Here is a 17,946-nt window from a genome sequence, read left to right on the forward strand (position 1 = left end):
AAATGTCATGGTCCCGGATAATGTGCTGTATGTCCTCCAGTGTGGAAAGATTCCCTGTGAGCACAGTGCTGAATGAGAGCTGGGATGCACATGTATGACCCTGAGTCCTTTTGCTTGATCTTTCTATATTCTTCCACATCACTGACTAGTTAACAACTTGAGATATAGGATAGATTAATAATAAACTTCTGAGGATTCTTCATTAGGTTTTGTGCTGTCATGTTCAAGAAACACATTGATGTGATACTTAGGGATATGATTTGCTGGGTGACATTGGTGGTAGGTGGACAGTTGGACTGGATGATGTTAGAGGTCTTTTCCAACCTTAATGATTCTATGATTCTTTCATTCTATGACTTTTGCCCCCAAATCTTTCCTGCAATCCCCATGTTCCAGGCTCTGAGCACAGTCTTATGGCTCCATGCAGGAGCTTTTCTGCACAGAATTCATTTTAGCTGACTCGATACAGAGGCAGAGCAGCAGGAAAGCAGCACTAAAGGAGAATTGGTTGACAAGGAGGAGGATGTGGAAGCAGATGAGGAGCACTTGGGACTTTGGATGAAAAGTAGTTCATCCCTTCTCAGCCCATTAATAAGTTAATAACTTATCAGAGATTAACTTAACACCTTGAGGCACAGAAGACATTGCCTTGTTCTCACATTAGCCTGGCTCTATTGTAATTCCTTTATCTTACCTTTCTTTTTTCCCCCCTCAGCTATTGCATACTCATCTGGGGCCACACTAATATAACAGCATAAGATTCAATTACAAAAGACTACAATAAGAGTGCAAAATTCTCTTCCTGACATGCTGAATCACTGCTCAGAAGCATTAATTATTGAGTGGCTAGCGGAATATTTTTTTCAAGTTGCAGTAGAAAAAAGAGTGAACCCTATGGCACCTCCTATGCAGGGAGCAGCTCCTACTTAGGATGTTTCTGGCTTTGCTGATTCTTGAAGCCAGTCAGAAGGAATGGGGACAGGAGAAGGAAAGGGGGAGATGAGGGAAAGCAGCACCAAGCTGGCACAGTCCCCTCCTGGGGAAGGAGCAGACGGGATGTTTGGCTTCTTTTATTTCCCTTGGTCTATGCACAAGGGTTTTTATTACAAAGAAGAGGAGGGAGCCCATGTGGGGAAAATATACAGCTCTAGCCACCGGGTCTCTACTCTGCTTGGGAAGGGGATATTCTTATCAGCCCATTTGATGTTCTTCCTGAGAGCCTCAGCATTGTGCCCAGCACTCAGCCATCCCGATCCCTATCACCAGAGCTGCCAGTACCTCGAGCTTATCTCCTTGTTACAGGAGTCTCATCTCTGGAGTACCCATGCACATTTTACATGGTATCAAGAGAAAGAACAAAGTAGCCTATCCTTTCATTGGCAGCTTCAGGGGATATGGGGTTTGAGGGGACCATGGAAATGCAGCTTCCCTTTCTTATCTGGCAAGGTGCTTGCAGACTGGGGCTTTGAGTCAGAGCAATGGGAGATGCTTACGTTGCTGCTTTCTATTCTGTGAACCCAAGGATGTGTAAGGATCCAGATGGGTTAACATCCCTTCTTTTATCCACATTAAGTCATGGAATTTAACCTCTCCTAAATTCTCAGCTATAGATGGATTAGATAAACTGGAACTAATGAAATATATTTGCTGCACAGATCCAAATTCAGCTCCCAGCATCCTTGGAACAAATCTGAAGAAATAGGCATGCTCAGGGCACAGGCTTGCCCAGGATATCACAGCAGACAGGAAGGGTTGGGCTGTTATTTCAGCTGGAGCCGCTCCTGGCTTGCAGATGCCACTATGGACTTACATGGAGATGACAAAGACCAGATGCAATTCCCTCATCTTTCTGTCATGCCTCTCTGTTTCTATATTTAAACGCATGTATTCTGAGGGGAGGAAGACTTGGCTTCAGGACTTGTGCACAATCCTCCTGCCCCACATGGTTTTGCTCTTGTGCTGACACACAGTGACAAAATAAACATCGTGTGAGTGAAGAGGATGACATCAGGATTACAAGCAGTGTTAAAGGAGACAGAGCTGCCTCTCACAGATGGTATTTGCATGTGTAACACAGGCTCCAAGGACTCCTATTGCCTCCCTCCTCAACTAGCATTGTCTGTTCAGCTCTGAATGCATGACTCCATTTATCAGCTCTATGGACATGGTGAGGGTTTCCTGCAGTCCTCTAGGGATGAGGAAGTTTGACTGAGGCTGCAAAAAGAGCTGGAGATGGAATCAGACCAGTAAGCAACTGCAGTGTGGTGCACAACTTCATCCTACCCTCAAATGTCACATCTGGCCATTTGTTGGAGGTGGCATATGGGGTGGATCCAGTATCTGGTTCCACAGAACTGGGCTCAGAGCTGCAGGAGCCAAGGACATCCTTGGGGTTTAACCAGAGAGGATAATGCAGGTGTATTTGGTTGGTGATGAGGAAGGTCATAGAAGCTGAAGATCAGGGTAGAGCTGCTCTTTCACAGACAGAGTGATATTATAATGGCTTTAATTGAGCTGTAACATGACATTGCACCATATATGCTTTTCTGTGATCTAGAGAATTTGATTTAAAAATCATATAAACTGTGTGTTGGTGAGAGATGGTATGACATGCTCACTGCAGAGGCAGTGCAAAGAGAGCTTCACCCTCACCTGGATGAAATGATGAGGTTAGTAAAACCTTGTAACTTTATCTCTCCTACATACCTCTGCTGAGACGTACATAACACAATGTCATTTTATTTTATTTTACTTTATTTATTTATCCTTCTCTACTTCATTTTCTTTCTTTTAGTCACTTTATTTTATTCTATTTATTTTATTTACTTTTGTTACATGCAGTCTGTAAGCTTACATTATGTAAGACCTAGCAAGTATCATTTGATGGTTGTTTCCCTTTGCTCCTTGGGAGACGAATGATGTTTTGTCTGGTGATTGAAAATGAAAGGCACTGCATCTCATTTCTTATTCCTTGTGGCACTCATTTTGGCATTCTATGGAATTGTGGTTCTGAATGGAGATTGCTCTGATGTCCTTATCCATTCCCCCAGTATCAGACTCAGAAATCTGCAAGGTGTGACCATTACTACAGCAAACCCACTGTCTCTCCAGGATAAACTCCAGGATAAATGTTGCCTTCTCCCAGGACATGGGGAAATGGCCACAAGTTGTATCAGAGGAGGTTTAGATTAGACATGAGGAAGAGCTATTTCTCTCAGAGTGGTCAGGCACTGGAATGGCTGCCCAGGGAGGTGGTGGAGTCACCGTCCCTGGCAGTGTTCAAGAGGTGTCTGGACGACGTGCTGCGTCATATGGTTTAGTGCTTGTGGTGGCAATGGTGATGAGGAGATGGCTGGAGTAGATGATCTGACAGGTCATTTCCAACCTTGAATTCTGTGATTCTATGATTCTATAAAGTCACTCAAAGTACTGAAGTCCCTCAGCTCTTCTTTTCTCCTCCTTTTCTTCCTTCCCTTTCCAGTCTTGGTCTCTCTCCTCTGAATGATGTTGCAAGACTTTGTGTTTAATTAAGACACATTGTCCAACCAATTTGGAAGCAGAAAATAGCAGGAGATGTTTTACAAATAGGAACAATTCTTGTTCATTATCCCTTAATTGAGGCAACAAAAAGGTGCTGGAAAACATCCATCAGATGCACATTCATATACATCATCAGAGAGGATTGGATTTAGGAACTCACAAAAGCAACATCGAATGTTCCAATCAAGAGTTATACAGACAACAGGAAAACAAAAAATTGGAGACACAAATACATCAGAATTAGCACAATCACAGATTACATGTTTCTGGAAAACACATTCCCTGGCTCTTCTCCAGGATTTTCTTATTTCATACTCCTTTTCTTTCATTCCTATTTGTGGTACAGAAGTCAGTGTTGCTGACCTATCCTTTGCCAGCCTATGCAGCTTCTCATGAGGAGGAAGGTATTGTTCTGGGGGGCATTGCAGGAGTGGCTGGGACAACGTGATCACCAAGTTGGAAGCTTTCACCCCAGTTTGAACACAGGGCACTCTAAGGATGACACACTGTTCATCTTTTCCACCCTCATTCTTTCACACGCTGAAGTTTGGTCTCTCTGCTAAGTCGCTCTTCTTGTGCAGAGGAGATAAATAACAGGAGAGAACCTGCTGAGGGAGACATTTTGAGCCTGGAAGGCCAGGAAATCTCTTTACCCACTTAACTATGCATTTTAAAGCTTGCTTGGCCTCTTCTGAGCTCATTTACACTCTAACACCGGGGCCCCCACAGAGTCAATCTTTATTCCCACTGGTCTGTTAGACTCAAATTCTTTGGCTTGTCATTTTTAAAAGGTGCTTGAGTTTTAAATGAGGGACAGAATATGCCACAGACCTTCACGATACCTGCTGAAGTGTATGTGTACCTCAGTGCTTCCTGGAAGGGAGGACATCATCAGGAAAAATGGCATCACACCTCATCAGACTGTAGTAATAGACCAAAACATGATAGGATGCTGTTAAAAATTCTCATGATTGGTACCCACAGCTGTCGAGCTAATTATTCTTGCTGTCTTGTCATAGATAGTTATATGGTCTCCAGGGTACCTCAGCATTTCACAATCTCTAATAGAGTTCTCTTCACACACTCCTGAGAGACACCTCTCTGCTCTTACCTTCCCTCTCCTTCATTCCACTGGGATGATTGAGGCTCAGCAGCCTATTCCAGTGCTGCACTCTGCAGTGCCTTCCCTTGAGCAGCACACATGTCACCAGCTTTATCTAGCTCGGCGTCAGATGTGGAATTTAAGCTACCATCATTTATGGAAGGTGATGGGAAGCAGCAGAAGGGATGTCTGAAAGGTAGGGGACTCCCTGGAGGGGAATCTTGTGTGGTCTAAGTCCCCTGATGTCTAGAGGACATGAGTCCCATCAGAACTATCCCATGGGTCATGCTCTGCAGACTACAGTGAGAGCAATATGTCCCTATACTTCATGAAACCATGGATGGTTTGAAAGAACCTATTCTCGCAAGAACACACCTCTGCTCTGTGCTGTGAGACCTCATCTGGAGGACTGCATCCAGATGTGGAGTCCTCACTACAGGAGAGACATGGACCTGCTGGAGTGTGTCCACAGGAGGGCCACACAAATGATCCAAGGGATGGAGTACCTCCCCTGCAAGGACAGTCTGAGAGAGTTGGGGCTGTTCAGCCTAGAGAAGAGAAGGCTCTGGAAACCTGTGAGCAGCCTTTCGATATCTAAAGGGGAGCTATTAAGAAAAAAGGGGACAGGCTCTTCAGTAAGGTCTGTTGTGATAGTACAGGGGGAAATGGTTTCAAGCTAAAAGAGAGATTTAGATTGGATATCAGGAAGGTTTTTACAGTAAGTGTGGTGAGGCATTGGTACAGGCTGCCCAGAGAAAAGTGGTGGTGCCCCATTCCTGGAGACACCTGAGGTCAGGCTGGACGGGCTCTGAGCATCTGATGGAGCTATGGGTGCCCCTGTTCATTGCAGGGGAGTTGGATCAGATGGCCTTAGGGGTCCTTCCCAACTCAAACCATTCTATGACTCTCTGATTTTTTTGAACCTGAACCCCAGCCTGAGGAAGTTTTGGAGACATTGCTTGAACTCGGGTGAGGTTTTCATAGAATTATAGAATCACTAAGTTTGGAAAAGACCTCTAAGATCATATAAGTCCAACTGCCCCAGGGAGGTTGGGGCAGCAGACTGGCTCTGTGCCTTGTTTAGGCTGGGAGCTCCCCAGAGCAGCCCTGTCTTTGCCTTCAGTGAAAAATTCCCCCATGATTTTCCCTTGCACTTCCTCCAGCAGCTGCTGTGGCTTTCCTCTGTTGTCCCCGCAAGCCCTCCCTGCCTTGTTTTGAAATCCCCACTGCCTACCATGGAAAGTGTTTGCATTGTAGCTGGCATTTGTTGATTTTCTTTAGGTGGCTTAGGGCTGCAGGCATTCCTCATTACTTTTTTATTAACCAATCTGAATACTCATTTAGCCTTACTAAGCGTGTGCTGGTTTTTAATTCTTCCTTCAGAAGCATCTGTGCAGATCTGTTCCTTGGTCCTCAGTAACAATATAGGATCCCATGCAGCAAGGATGAGGCAAGAGATGACAGCTCACCACACAAGACCAATCTGGGTGACAAAGCAAAGTCCTCTCTTTGCTTATCCCTTGCCTTCCTGTGCAGCAGGACTGCCAGAAGTTACAGCAGTGCAATACTCAGCAGGATGACAAGGTATGTTGCGTCGGACAAACAACTTTCCAAAATACTTTCCAAAATTAATAATGCAAAGTGGCAAGACGATAGATAATAAAAATAGCTGAAATGGTCGAGGGAAGGCAGTTGATGAAGATTAAATTGTCATTCAACTATAAGGTTAACAGGAGGTAGGAAAAAGAATGATTATAACCATTATGCGTAAAAACCAAGAGACTGGCAGAGAAACGTTGTGTTCTGACATCCAACTCCCATGCACTGCCTTGGACCTATTTTTCAAGTGCGCTGAGTACCCAGAACTACGCAAGGCAGGATGTAATTTTTTCCCTTCTGACTCAGATGCCAAGCAGAAGGAAGGAGGTAGGGACGCTGGGTGGGAGGAGATCTGGTTCTGTCATTTCTCAGGTTGCAAGGCCTGATGAAAAAGCCATATCCAAGGAATGGATAATTATCATAGAATCATAGAATGCCTGGATTTGGAAAGGACCTCAAAGATCATTTAGTTCAACTCCCCTGGTGTGGACAGGGTCACCAACCACTAAATAAGGCATTACATCAGATTGCCTAGGGTCCCCTCCAACCTGGTCTCAAACACCTCCAATAGAACCAGCTGCTGGGCAGAGAGGGAAGCCAATGTCCTTCCATCCTCCCTGGGATGGTCTGGGAGCATTGCTGGGGTGATGAAGGAAGGAGCTCAAACACCACAGCTGCCTGAGCTGTGTCTACTGGATAAATATGAACGCTTGGTCTCTAGGCCTATTAGTCCGGCAGTTTGCTCAAGCACTAAATCCACTTGCACTCAAAAAAGGTACATTCTGCTGCTTTTTCAAGTGTCTTGAATTCTATTGTGTACAAATTTACAAATTAACTGCTTGAGTGTTGACTAACGCTGCAGCCTGCCGTCAAGGTAAGAGCCCATTTATTTATAGGCTCTTCAAGGACAAGAAGATGCTGTGTTTGTACAATCTTCCAGTAGGTGCACTGTGCACAGCCTAACAAACAGTTCCCTACCTCATCCATGTTTTGGAAGAGGACAAGACGTAGTATCATAGAATCCTTAAGACTGGAAAAGGTCTTTAAGATCACCTAGTCCAATTGTCCACCTACCATCAATATTGCTCACTAAGCCACGTCCCTCAGTGCCACATCTCCATGGCTCTTGAGCACTTCCAGGGATGGTGACTCCCTCACCTCTCTAGGCAACCTTGTACCAGTACCCCACTTCTCTTTTTGAGAAGAAATTCTTCCTAGTTTCCAAGCCATTATGAGACCCTCAAGGAAAACACACAGCTTAGTCAATGTCAGATGGCAGGAAGGCCATGCTATGCCATCAACTTCTGATGATGGCAGAGCTGCAAATGTATAATGCTGTGTGTTTGCAGTCCATAGAATCGCAGAATCATTACTGTTGGAAAAGATCGCTAAGACTGTCTAGTCCAACTGTCTGATGGGACTGTGATCCCTGGATGGTAGGAACTCTCTTTTTCTATTTCCTGGTGATGTTTACTTCAAAGGTGCTTGACCAGATGGATAGCCCTAGTAACAAGAGCCCCACAGAAGAATTAATGTGACTCTGATGTGTTTATCCTGAGATCTCGTGGTACCTGACAAAGGAAAGGCATCATCAATTCTATTTTTTTTATATGGGGGCAAAAAGCAGCGAAATTATTTACTAATCCATGCTCCTGCAGTGAATCAGTGATAGAGCAAGGACCTAGACCTTTCCAGCTGTGCTTTGAGGCTACCTGAAATGCCCACTGGAGCAGTCCTAAAACACTGACCCTTTGAGAGTGTGTCCTGCCCTTGCTGCTTCATGCAGCAGATTTTAGCCTTGCAAAGAACAACTCACCTTTGCTTTGACCAGGACTGGGGCAGGCAACAAGCAGAGAGATGATGCTTTAGAGAACACTAGTTTAAGTCTGTGGCCAGATGGGTAGAAGAGCACACAGAAAGGGCATGCATAAAATGGAAAGGAGAGACTATGAAATGTTTGGTGGATGTAGGCTTGATAGCCAGTTGAATGTAGAGCCAACTGGATGTAGAGGAGCATGTATCACCGATCCTTTGGTCACTGGAGCTGATCAGGGATACCTGGACTTGTGTGGGGTACAATACAAAGTCTTAAGGAGATGGGAAGTGTTTTGCATTGGCTGGCAAGGATGCACCTGCATGGACAGCAGTGTTGCCTTCCCAGAGCTCTGCTGGGACCTCAGCAGCCCAGCGGCGCTGTGTACCTGCATCACTTGCCCCAGATAGTCAGCCACTGCCAATATTTAATTATACAGGGGAAGATATCACTTAGGCTGAGATGTCTTGGCTTCATTAAGGAAGCTGCAGAACTCATCATGCTCTCCCCTCAGGCTCTGTGAAGGAAAATCCTGCTGATGGAGGCTGCCGAGTCTGGAGGGGCTGGGAAGCTGCTGAGCCCAGGTTAGCAGGGGATTTCAAGTCAGGCACACCAGCGTCTGGGCGTTAGAGCAGCAGTGTAACTGAGTTCCCTGGCTGTTTAGACAGGGCTGTGAGCTGATTGCAAAATGCCTTTTGTGCAATGCGAGGCCCTCACTCTGCACCTCCACATATTTCATTCATGGGGATGAGATAGCAATGAGGTGGTCATTCATTAGCAGTAAATAATCTCTCCCTATCTGAGGTAAGGGTTGTCATGGAATTGCTCTTTCATTTTATAGGGTTCTCTGTGATAAATTTATCTTGTAAAAGGTGATTAAGACACTTTGTTACATTTTAATGTGTCTGTAAGTCTACCTCTAATATCAGCGCTCACTTTGGATCTCTCTGGAAATAGTTAACTATCCCATGTTGTGCAACGAGACAAAGTGTGAGGGGTGTTTGCACCACAGTGAGCCAACCAGAAAGCTCCATCCTGTGCTGACAAACCCTGAAGATGGCTAATTCCTATTTTCTGTTTTGCTTAGTCCAGAACTTCTCTATCCAGTGACACACAGAAACAGAGGTGCCCTGGTTTGGGAAGGCAGGCAATTATTTCCTGCCTGAAGGGAAAAAGTTCAGCTACGCTGTGCTTTGTGTTTTCTGCAGAGCAGCTCTGATAGCTCCCAGGCTTTCTCAGCTGTTTGTCAGTCACAGGCTCTCTTCATGGACTATATAAGGAGCCCAAGTACCTCATTAAGAAGGTTTCAATAGCTCTCTGCAGCTACGTACATGGCAATACATAGTGTAAAACCTAAATTAGGTGCTGTTAAAGACTCACAGGAAGGTGTCCAGTGCTTAAGCATTCTGTCTACACAGGAAGGAATGTCTGATCCCAGAAAAGACTCCAGCCACATCACCTCATCCACCTTTCTCTTCTTTCTTAGCCACTACCCAGAATCTGATTTTTTTGTGTATGTGACTGGGCACTGGGATGTCACCAGGTAATGCAGACTATTACTTCCTTCCTTCCTCTCACCTAGCATTTCTATTACTTTAATTTGTACAGCTTCAGGCTCTTTTCACCTATTTTAGTCTTCAGTAGACATGTTGGTAAAACTTTTTACATAGTATATTGAGACATTGTGCATCTCTTCTATCCATTTCTGTTACTCTGTGGGTACATGGAGACTGAAAATGGTACCATGGATCGTAGAATCAAATAATCAGAGAATCATTAAGGTTGGAAAATATCACTAATATCACCCAGTCCAACCCCAACCCCCACCATGCCCCTAACCATGCCCCTCTGTGCCACGTCTCCACAGTTCTTGATTCCACTACTCCATGGGCAGCCTGTGCCAGTGCCTCACCACTCTTTCTGAGAAGGAATTGTTCCTAATATCCAACCTGAACATCCCCTGGCATAATTTGAGACCATTCCCTCTCATCCTATTGCTGTTTACCCTGGATACTTTGAAAGTTGACTGCTTAGAGGGAAAGCCTCTCCCACCCCGCCACATACAGACCTAGATGAAAGTGGTGATCCCTAATACAGGCAGATAAGATGTTGCCTGATGGTTTTTGGGTGAGAATTAAATGCTGGCTGGCCTGTGTGTCAGTCTCTGGGATGTGCACTTTGCTGCTCTCCAGGAAGAGCAGGGCATTTGGCACAATCCCAGAGAGTGCCCTTCTGCTCTGGTTACAGCCCACAAGCATCAAATGCTCTCATTCATTTATCGGTGGGTGATAAACAGCCTGGGAAATGCTGCTTCAGTCAGGTCACATTCTTGCTCTTTTATGAATGTGACATCTCTAAAAGTGTATCTGCTAATGTCACGAGAGCCAGAGGAAATCCCAGCCTGGTCCCTTGGTGCTTTCCTGAAAACAGCTGGGTGCAGAATGCACACAGGTTGCTACTTACATGGCTATTTCTGCAGAAGATGGATGATTTAAACATCAAGGAAAAATCCCCCCAATCTAGGATTTCTGCCCTTTAAATATGAGTGTAATGCGTTTTTGATTGCAGCAATGGGATTTCTTGCCTTGAGTTTGTGATCACAGCCACAGTGCTGGCTATGTTGCCATATATATCTCCCTTTGGGATGGGAAGGGGAGTCACACAGAAACAGAATGGGCAGAAATTAGCCTGATTCAGGTAAGCAAAATGCTTTTTCGCTTGATCTCCACACCCAGGCTCCCTCTCCTTCAAGGCCAACATCCCTCTAAAAGATCTTCCAATAAAGGAGAAACCTCCATGCCAGTGCTGCATTTAAGGCACTGTTTGCTCCTGGGTGACCTCAGCCTTTTTTCTCACCTTGTTTTCAGGAACCTGCAGTCCGGAAGAGAAGCAGCCCAGACATCCCTGTGTTCCTGCTGCTCAGTGATGTGGTTGTGTATGGGATGCAATCAGTGCTGTGCAGCTGCTCCTACATTAGTGTGCATCGGAGACACTCGATGGGTATGTGCATGATCAAATATGGAGTGATGAGAAGCCTGCTTGTCCCACCTGGGAGGGCACATGCTCCCTTGTGCAGGCTGACCTTGGGGAGGGCTGCTTTTGAGATTCCCATGCAGCTGCTGTTTTGCATTGCAAGCCATATGGCCGGCACCATAAATGCTGTCTCTAATTGTAGCTCTCAACCTGCCAACGTCCAAAGCAGGGAGAAGTGTTGGGACAGAGGGTGGGGGCGGGGGAAAAAAACAAGCATTTGCTTGAAAAAGAACCAGGAATCAGGAAAGGGTGAGAAAGGAAGCCCTGGGAGACAGCAAGATTCATTACTTATGTGCAAATCGCCTTTTCTGACCTCAGGTGCCTGACTCAGCTTTTTCCACGTCAATATTTTACAATAGTAAAAGTGAGAATGTACCAGGTGTAGAAAATGAGGGCAAATTTGAGTCTAAAAAAGCAGGGACGTTCCTGCTAATGAAGTACTGTGGAGAATCTGTTCCTAATCAAACCACTAATAGTAACTTTGTTCCTATAATCTGCCTTTTTTTTCAGTACAGTGGGGTTACATGTTACAGGGATTTGGGGGGATCTGGAGCAGGACTGGATAGGGATTTAAAACAGATTGCTTGGTTCTATTATAACATAATATGAGGAAAAAGGTGGTCCTGGCCTTATCCCTTCCTGCCTAGGTATTGTGTCCATCTATCCTCAGGCAAAGCTGATGCAAAATAACTACCAGGACAAAATGGAGATGCTTTTCACCTGTTCTGTATAGAATTTAATGGGCGAGATTCGAGGCAAAGCATTGCTATGCAGAGGTTATTTAGTCTGTCTTTCCCAAGGGGAAGAAGCATGTGAGCAGCTTCTCTAATCAAACGGAGACATAAGGATGTCTGTGATAGATTTGGTGCTGCATTCAAAGCTCCTTAAGTGGGTGGTGCTCAGGGAGCAGCCAACTGTGTTCAGTTTTGGGCCCCTCACTACAGGGAAGAAACTGGGGCCCTGAAGTGTATTCAGAGAAGGGCAACAGAACTGCAAAGGGTCTGGAGCATAAGTCGTATGGGGATTGACTGAGGGAACTGGGATGTTCAGTCTGGAGGCTCAGAGGAGATTTATTACTCTCCACAACAGCCTGAAAGGAGGTTGTGGTGAGGTGGGGATCAGGCACTGCTCCCAGTTAACAGTGAGAGGATGAGAGGTGATGGCCTCAAGTTGTGCCAGGGGAGGTTCAAGTTGGATATTAGGAAAAAATTATTCTCTGAATGAGTGGTGAGACACTGGCACAGGCTGCCCAGGGAGATGGTAAAGTCACCATCCCTAGAGGTGTTTGAGAAATGTGGTGATGAGGGATGTGGACAGTGGGCATGGAGGGGATAGGCTGACTGCTGTACTAGATGATCTTAGAGGTGTTTTCCAACCATAATGACTCTGTGATTCTATGATTGGGGTTCTCTAGCAGCCTCTTTCTGTCAGAGGGACAGCTGAGCTTGGGCAGCAAAGGTTTTGGTTCAGCAAAGTCTGGGGAGCACACATCCACAGCCACTGCTGTGCTGCCCGCCTTCTCTAGAGTAACGTGAGGGCAGCATCTCCTATCACTCCAAAAAGAAAGCTCAGAATAAAGCCAGGGTAACCTAAAAGGGGGTGGTTGAGAGACTGTCCTGGTACTCTTTTGTGAGTCACTCATCCCTTCCCAGTACACCCAAAGAGAGGGTCTGTCCTGGTTATCAACTTTGCTCCCAGAACTCATTAGCTTAAAGGAAAAAACACGTTTCAGTTCCTTCTTAGAGAACTTTAATTAAAAATCATGGAGAAAAACCCATCAGGAAAGAGAGAAACAAGAAAATAGGTAGACATCTCCACCTCTAATTTATGTGAGTTTAAAACCAGTTCCAAGATTGGCTTAATTACCTGGGAACAATGTATTTCTGCAGGATTGCAGATCAGCTCGTTAGTGATACACTTTTTTTTACTTCCAGTTGAAAATGATAATACATCCCTCACTCAAAACATTGTCTCCCAATCACCATGGTTACTGCCAGGTTTTCCACAAGGACCCAGCATATTCATCTGTCAAATATGCTAATGGAGAACGGACCCTGTCACACAAAGGAGCAGGCTATTCAAACATACACTTGGCAAATAATTGTACATGTCAAAAGAATGATGCTTGTTATTTGCCTAATATTATCCCCCAGAAGTGGGAAATAGTTCAGCTCTCAATGCAAAATGGCTTGCCCTTATCAAATAGGCAATTTGCTGATAATTTAGACTATTAGAGATCTTGGGGTGGGGAGACAAAAGGGGGGGGGGGGGTTAGCGAATGTAAGTGGTCTTTTATAATTGCACTGAAAGCAGAATGGGGCATTAAGTGCCCCGGAGGTGCAGTAACAAGGAGCATCACGGGAAGCTGCCGGCCGAGCAGAGGGGCTGCTCACGGCCTCCCCTCTCACCTCCACCAGGTAGCTGCCGGTGGGTGGTTAATTATAATTTAGAAGGAACACTTTTATCGACTGCAGGCTTTTTTTTTTTTCCTTATTGCTGTTTATCTTCATGATGGGCCAATTTCCAATTTGTCTATTTCAGTAATTAAGCCAAAGAAAAACGTTACTGTAGGATTCTTCCAAGTTTCTGAGCTCCTGATGTTAACAGCTGGAGTTGTCGACATTGTGCAGAAATTTCTGTGGCTGAGGCAGCGGCCTTTTCTCTGCTTTGGGGCACATAAATACTCATTCCCCATGCTCTTCTACACCTCCTTCCTCACCTCCATCTGCTCACAGCCCTTCTTCCAGCTTTCTGCCTGTCCCCAACACAGCTTTACCCAAATCCTGTGTAAATCCAGAGTGTTCTTGTTTAGATTTGGCTGAGCCATACCTAAGACTTTTATCTACAATATCCCTGCTGTTCTTCCCCTCTTTGGCTGTGCCCAAGCCCCCAAGGTGATGACCCTGTGACTCTGGCCCCAGGTTCTCTTGCATGGATGGGTACTGAGCAGGGGTGGGACCACAAACCTCACATCACTCGTGCTATACAGAGGGAGGAAGAAAATCTTAGAGCCCTGTTCCCTCAAACTGAAGAACCAATTAATGTCTCTGGACATGTATGAGGCTTTCAGCCTAAGTTGTAAAAGTGGCAAATACACAGACATCTCTGTTTCTTTGAATAGGATGGACAAATCTTCTCTCAGCATCGTCTCAAGACTGCTGGGCCTTTGCTGTTTATTCCTCTCGTGGTTTTGTATGGAATCATAGAATCATCACCATTGGAAAAGACCATAAAGGTAATCTAATACAACCATCAACCCATCACCACCATACCACTAAACTGTGAAATAGGAACCATAGTATCAGGAGAGGACACAGAATGTATCTCCTTTTACCCCAACCTCACTTTTTCCTTTCTCCCTACCAATTCTCAACATGAATGGGCCACCTAACATAGTTCTCAGCCAGGTTAGATCCCATCACCTACAAGCAGAAGATGGCTTCCCTTAATGCTATGGTTCCCTCCAGCCTGCCTGGGTCTGCAAAGGCTGGGATGGTGCAGCACAGGCGTGCTCTCCTTATGTGCCATTATTTGCCAGATGTGACTGAGGTACAGTCTTCCTGGATCTTGATTTCTGTCTGCTGAGCCTCCTGGTGCTCTCTGCAGTGCAGTTTATTTGCCTTGGGGTGGATGGGAAGGTCTCCCTCTGAGCTGTGAAATCATGTTCTGTTGGCCCTGGTGAAGTCAGACCCTGAAATACACATGGGGAAGGCAAGGAAATGGTAGTGTGGAAACTGAGCGTAGGGGGTGATTAGTAAATGTTGGGACGGGAACCAAGAGGGGTCACATTTTGCTACCCTATGTGCTTGTAGCACTAAACATTAATTTTATGATGAGCAGAAGGAAGAGAGGGGAAAAAAAAAAAGACAACTAGCAAGTGACCTAATCAGCTATTAAAATATTTCCAAGCAGTGAAATTAATACAATTCCCAACTCATAACTTATTTGTCTCTGTACAAAATTAACATAGATAAATAAATTAAAAAAAATAACCTCACCCAAACTGCTTCATAATAAAATGTGATCATAGCAATAATAAGATGCTTCAGTGCATGAATTTAGTTGCATTAATTCACCCCCAGGTGTAATTGACAGCTCTCAGCCTTCAGCTTTCTGCTGAACAGCCTACTGCGGCTGAATTATTATACCTGGCACTTCAGACTCTTCCACATCTCATTGCCTAATTGTCTTCTCTTCTAGTAGGTGAGTGTTAAACTCAGACATTAAAGGATCTCTGCCAATTACCTGAAGCTCAACATTTGATCTGCCTGAAAATCTCAGCGGTCCAGGGGAGGCTGCTCCTCCGCCTGCATCCTGAGCACTGCTCTGTCCTTCTGAGGGTGGTATAAAGCAAGAGTAACTCTACTTCTGGTTGTAAGGGCATAAACAGAGGGGAAAATTGAGGGAATTTGGGGAACAAATCTGTTCACTCTATCCTTTCAACATCAATGCTAGCACTGATACAGTAGCGGCTGCTAATTACATAGGATTTATAGAAAAATGTATTGCACTCTTTGTTTTCTCTCTGCTGGATTTACAGATGCCATTTGACTGCTGCTTCTGTGCAATACTTTGTAAAAGCAGCAGCTTTTCTGGGATTACCTCCCCACTGTATTGCTTCTGGTGCCTGCAGCTCAGTGATGTGTTTCAATCTGCGGTCACTGCAAAGCCCACGTAGCACAGTGGTGCTTTGGAGACTCTTGTTTGCAAACCAATCAGTTAAATTAAGAAGCTTGATTCTCAGTACTGTGTGATGACATCTCCAATTTAGCTGGTGCCCCAGTGAGGAAGTAAACAAACAATAAAAGTGTCACTATTCCTTCTAGTTCCATTAGACAAACAAGAAGTTTATTCAGCGTTTTGGCAAATGAAAATTTAAGCAAACTGTCAAGGGAGACATTTTCCACATCAAATGTTTTCTGAAAGGGGATTATAACAAGAAAGAGCTATCACCCACCATGTCATTATAAACAAAGGCTCCTGTGAACCCCTTTTATTAAAGATTAGCAGCACTGATTACAGACTTTCCAGGCTGAGCCAAAGGCAAATTAGAATATCTTTTGCTTTGGGATAACTTATGCTACCTTCTTGGGCACTGAGATGATTACAAACTCCCGAGAGCAGAATACCTTCACCTATGGCCATCCATTCTCTGCTGTTTAGAAGCAGCCTGGCGATCTGTCTGGACCTATTTGCTGCCTGAGATCAACACTTCATTCTGCCTTCTACCATACAGTTCCAGGTGAGATCAGTCAGTCATGCAATTGGGAATCCCAGATTTTGGGCATTTCTCATGGATAACCTTTAAGGCTACTTCAGAAAGCATTTCCAAGCCAAGTGTTAATGAGCTCTGTTCCAGCAGGGACAGAATGGGAAGCTAATATGGTGCTTATCTAGCCATGTAAATTCAGCCTTTAGTTCCATGTAGTACCTGTGGGCTTGGTGCAGACTTGGAGACCCAAGAGGCTGGTTGGAAAGGCTGGTAAACATCCAATTCATACTCTCACCTGTAATTCCTATGGCACCCTTGCAGTCCTGCTGGATTGAACACATACCCATCTCATCTGCTGACTCCTCCTGCCTCAGAGCCTATCAGACCTTCAGCTTTAGACCTGTGCGCATTCCTACAAGCAGGTGGACACTGCTGAGTTGGCCTCCAGTCCCCTGGATGCATCCCGATCCCAGGACACTGCACTAACAGGCCAGTACTTCTGTCCCACCTTGGTATGCAGGAAGCTGTTCTCCCAGACTTTTTTTCTTTTTTTTTTTTTTTTAAGCTAAAAAAAGCTCATCAGGGAATGAGCCCTGCCACTTGCACAGTCACAGCATCAGTCTTTGTTTATGTACTGAACTGATGAGCAATTAACTTGGAGAAGATACATTATATGCGGAGCACAAGCCTCTTAATGTGCTTTCTATTAAGGCTGCCTAACACTTCCTATTATTAAACCCCACTTTCTGTCACTTACAACTTTTCCAAATTCTAACCATTTAGGCTGAAATCTTCCCTCCCGAGTGTTGCCTCAGGCTGGCCTGATCATATTTTGTGAGGAAAGCTTATATATGCCTTAGGGAAATCCCCAGGATGGTTGTGCAATCTGTGCTAATGGCTCTGAATGACACTCAGTGAGAAGGGACATGGGAGAGGCCATAGACAAAACTAATGCAAACAAGGCCATGTAATTAGACGGAGATGGAGCTAAGCTAAAGGCAGAGAGGTCTTGTAGAGAGGCCTCTATGATTTCCCACTGCATGCTCTTTGTTCATAATAACTGGAAGAGTGATCCTTCATTGCCTGGTCATGCCTGGTTACATTTTCCTGGACGCAAATTACAATACAGCTTGTCTGACCTCGGTGTCATCATCCCCAGCAAATTGCAGCTGGTTCTCACGTTTTCATTATGGAGCACACAGCCATCCAGGGGAGTTATTCTCCCTCCGCTTTTCATCACGTGCACTTTCTCCTGCTCCTGAAATGGCTGAATGCTTTCATAATTGTGTGATTGGGAAAAGCGCCATGGGTTAAAGCAACAAAAGGTGTGAGCCTTGTAGGAAAAGGGCAAAGGATGGGGCTCTGAATATCCATAAGAGCCATGGATAATGCTGAGCAGCAGAAATTTTGGTAGTGATTTTGTTCATACTTAGTGAGAGCGACAGTGAGGCAAGAGGTTTTAGTGAGCTCCCAGCCACCACAGCTTGGATACTTGCTGCAAAATGTAGAGCACAGTGATCCCTGTTGAGCTGCTTTGTCTCCATGTCTTACCCTTCCAGAGATATGTGGAGGGAGGGACCCCTTCCTTCAGACAGCAGTCCTCTGGATAGCAGTCTCTGGGTTGTCTCTGACGGCGTAGTTTCATCA

At 45.1% G+C, this 17,946-nt stretch overlaps 1 long non-coding RNA gene across 2 annotated transcripts in view; it reads left to right on the plus strand.

Moving 5' to 3' along the window:
- Positions 1 to 16,782, plus strand: part of LOC128078588 (uncharacterized) — a 32,686-nt gene extending 15,904 nt beyond the window's left edge. The window contains exons 6-10 of one of the 2 annotated variants that reach the window (XR_008205711.1): positions 6,026 to 6,226; positions 10,922 to 11,054; positions 14,209 to 14,322; positions 15,288 to 16,329; positions 16,621 to 16,782. This is a non-coding gene — a long non-coding RNA (uncharacterized LOC128078588). Of the gene's footprint in view, positions 1 to 6,025; positions 6,227 to 10,921; positions 11,055 to 14,208; positions 16,330 to 16,620 lie in introns of both variants that reach the window. The other variant, XR_008205710.1, reaches the window with a different exon arrangement.
- The last annotated feature ends 1,164 nt before the right edge of the window (positions 16,783 to 17,946 follow it).

This window comes from Tympanuchus pallidicinctus, unplaced genomic scaffold (genome assembly GCF_026119805.1).
Source record: "Tympanuchus pallidicinctus isolate F22 unplaced genomic scaffold, pur_lepc_1.0 scaffold17, whole genome shotgun sequence".
Taxonomy (NCBI): domain Eukaryota; kingdom Metazoa; phylum Chordata; class Aves; order Galliformes; family Phasianidae; genus Tympanuchus; species Tympanuchus pallidicinctus.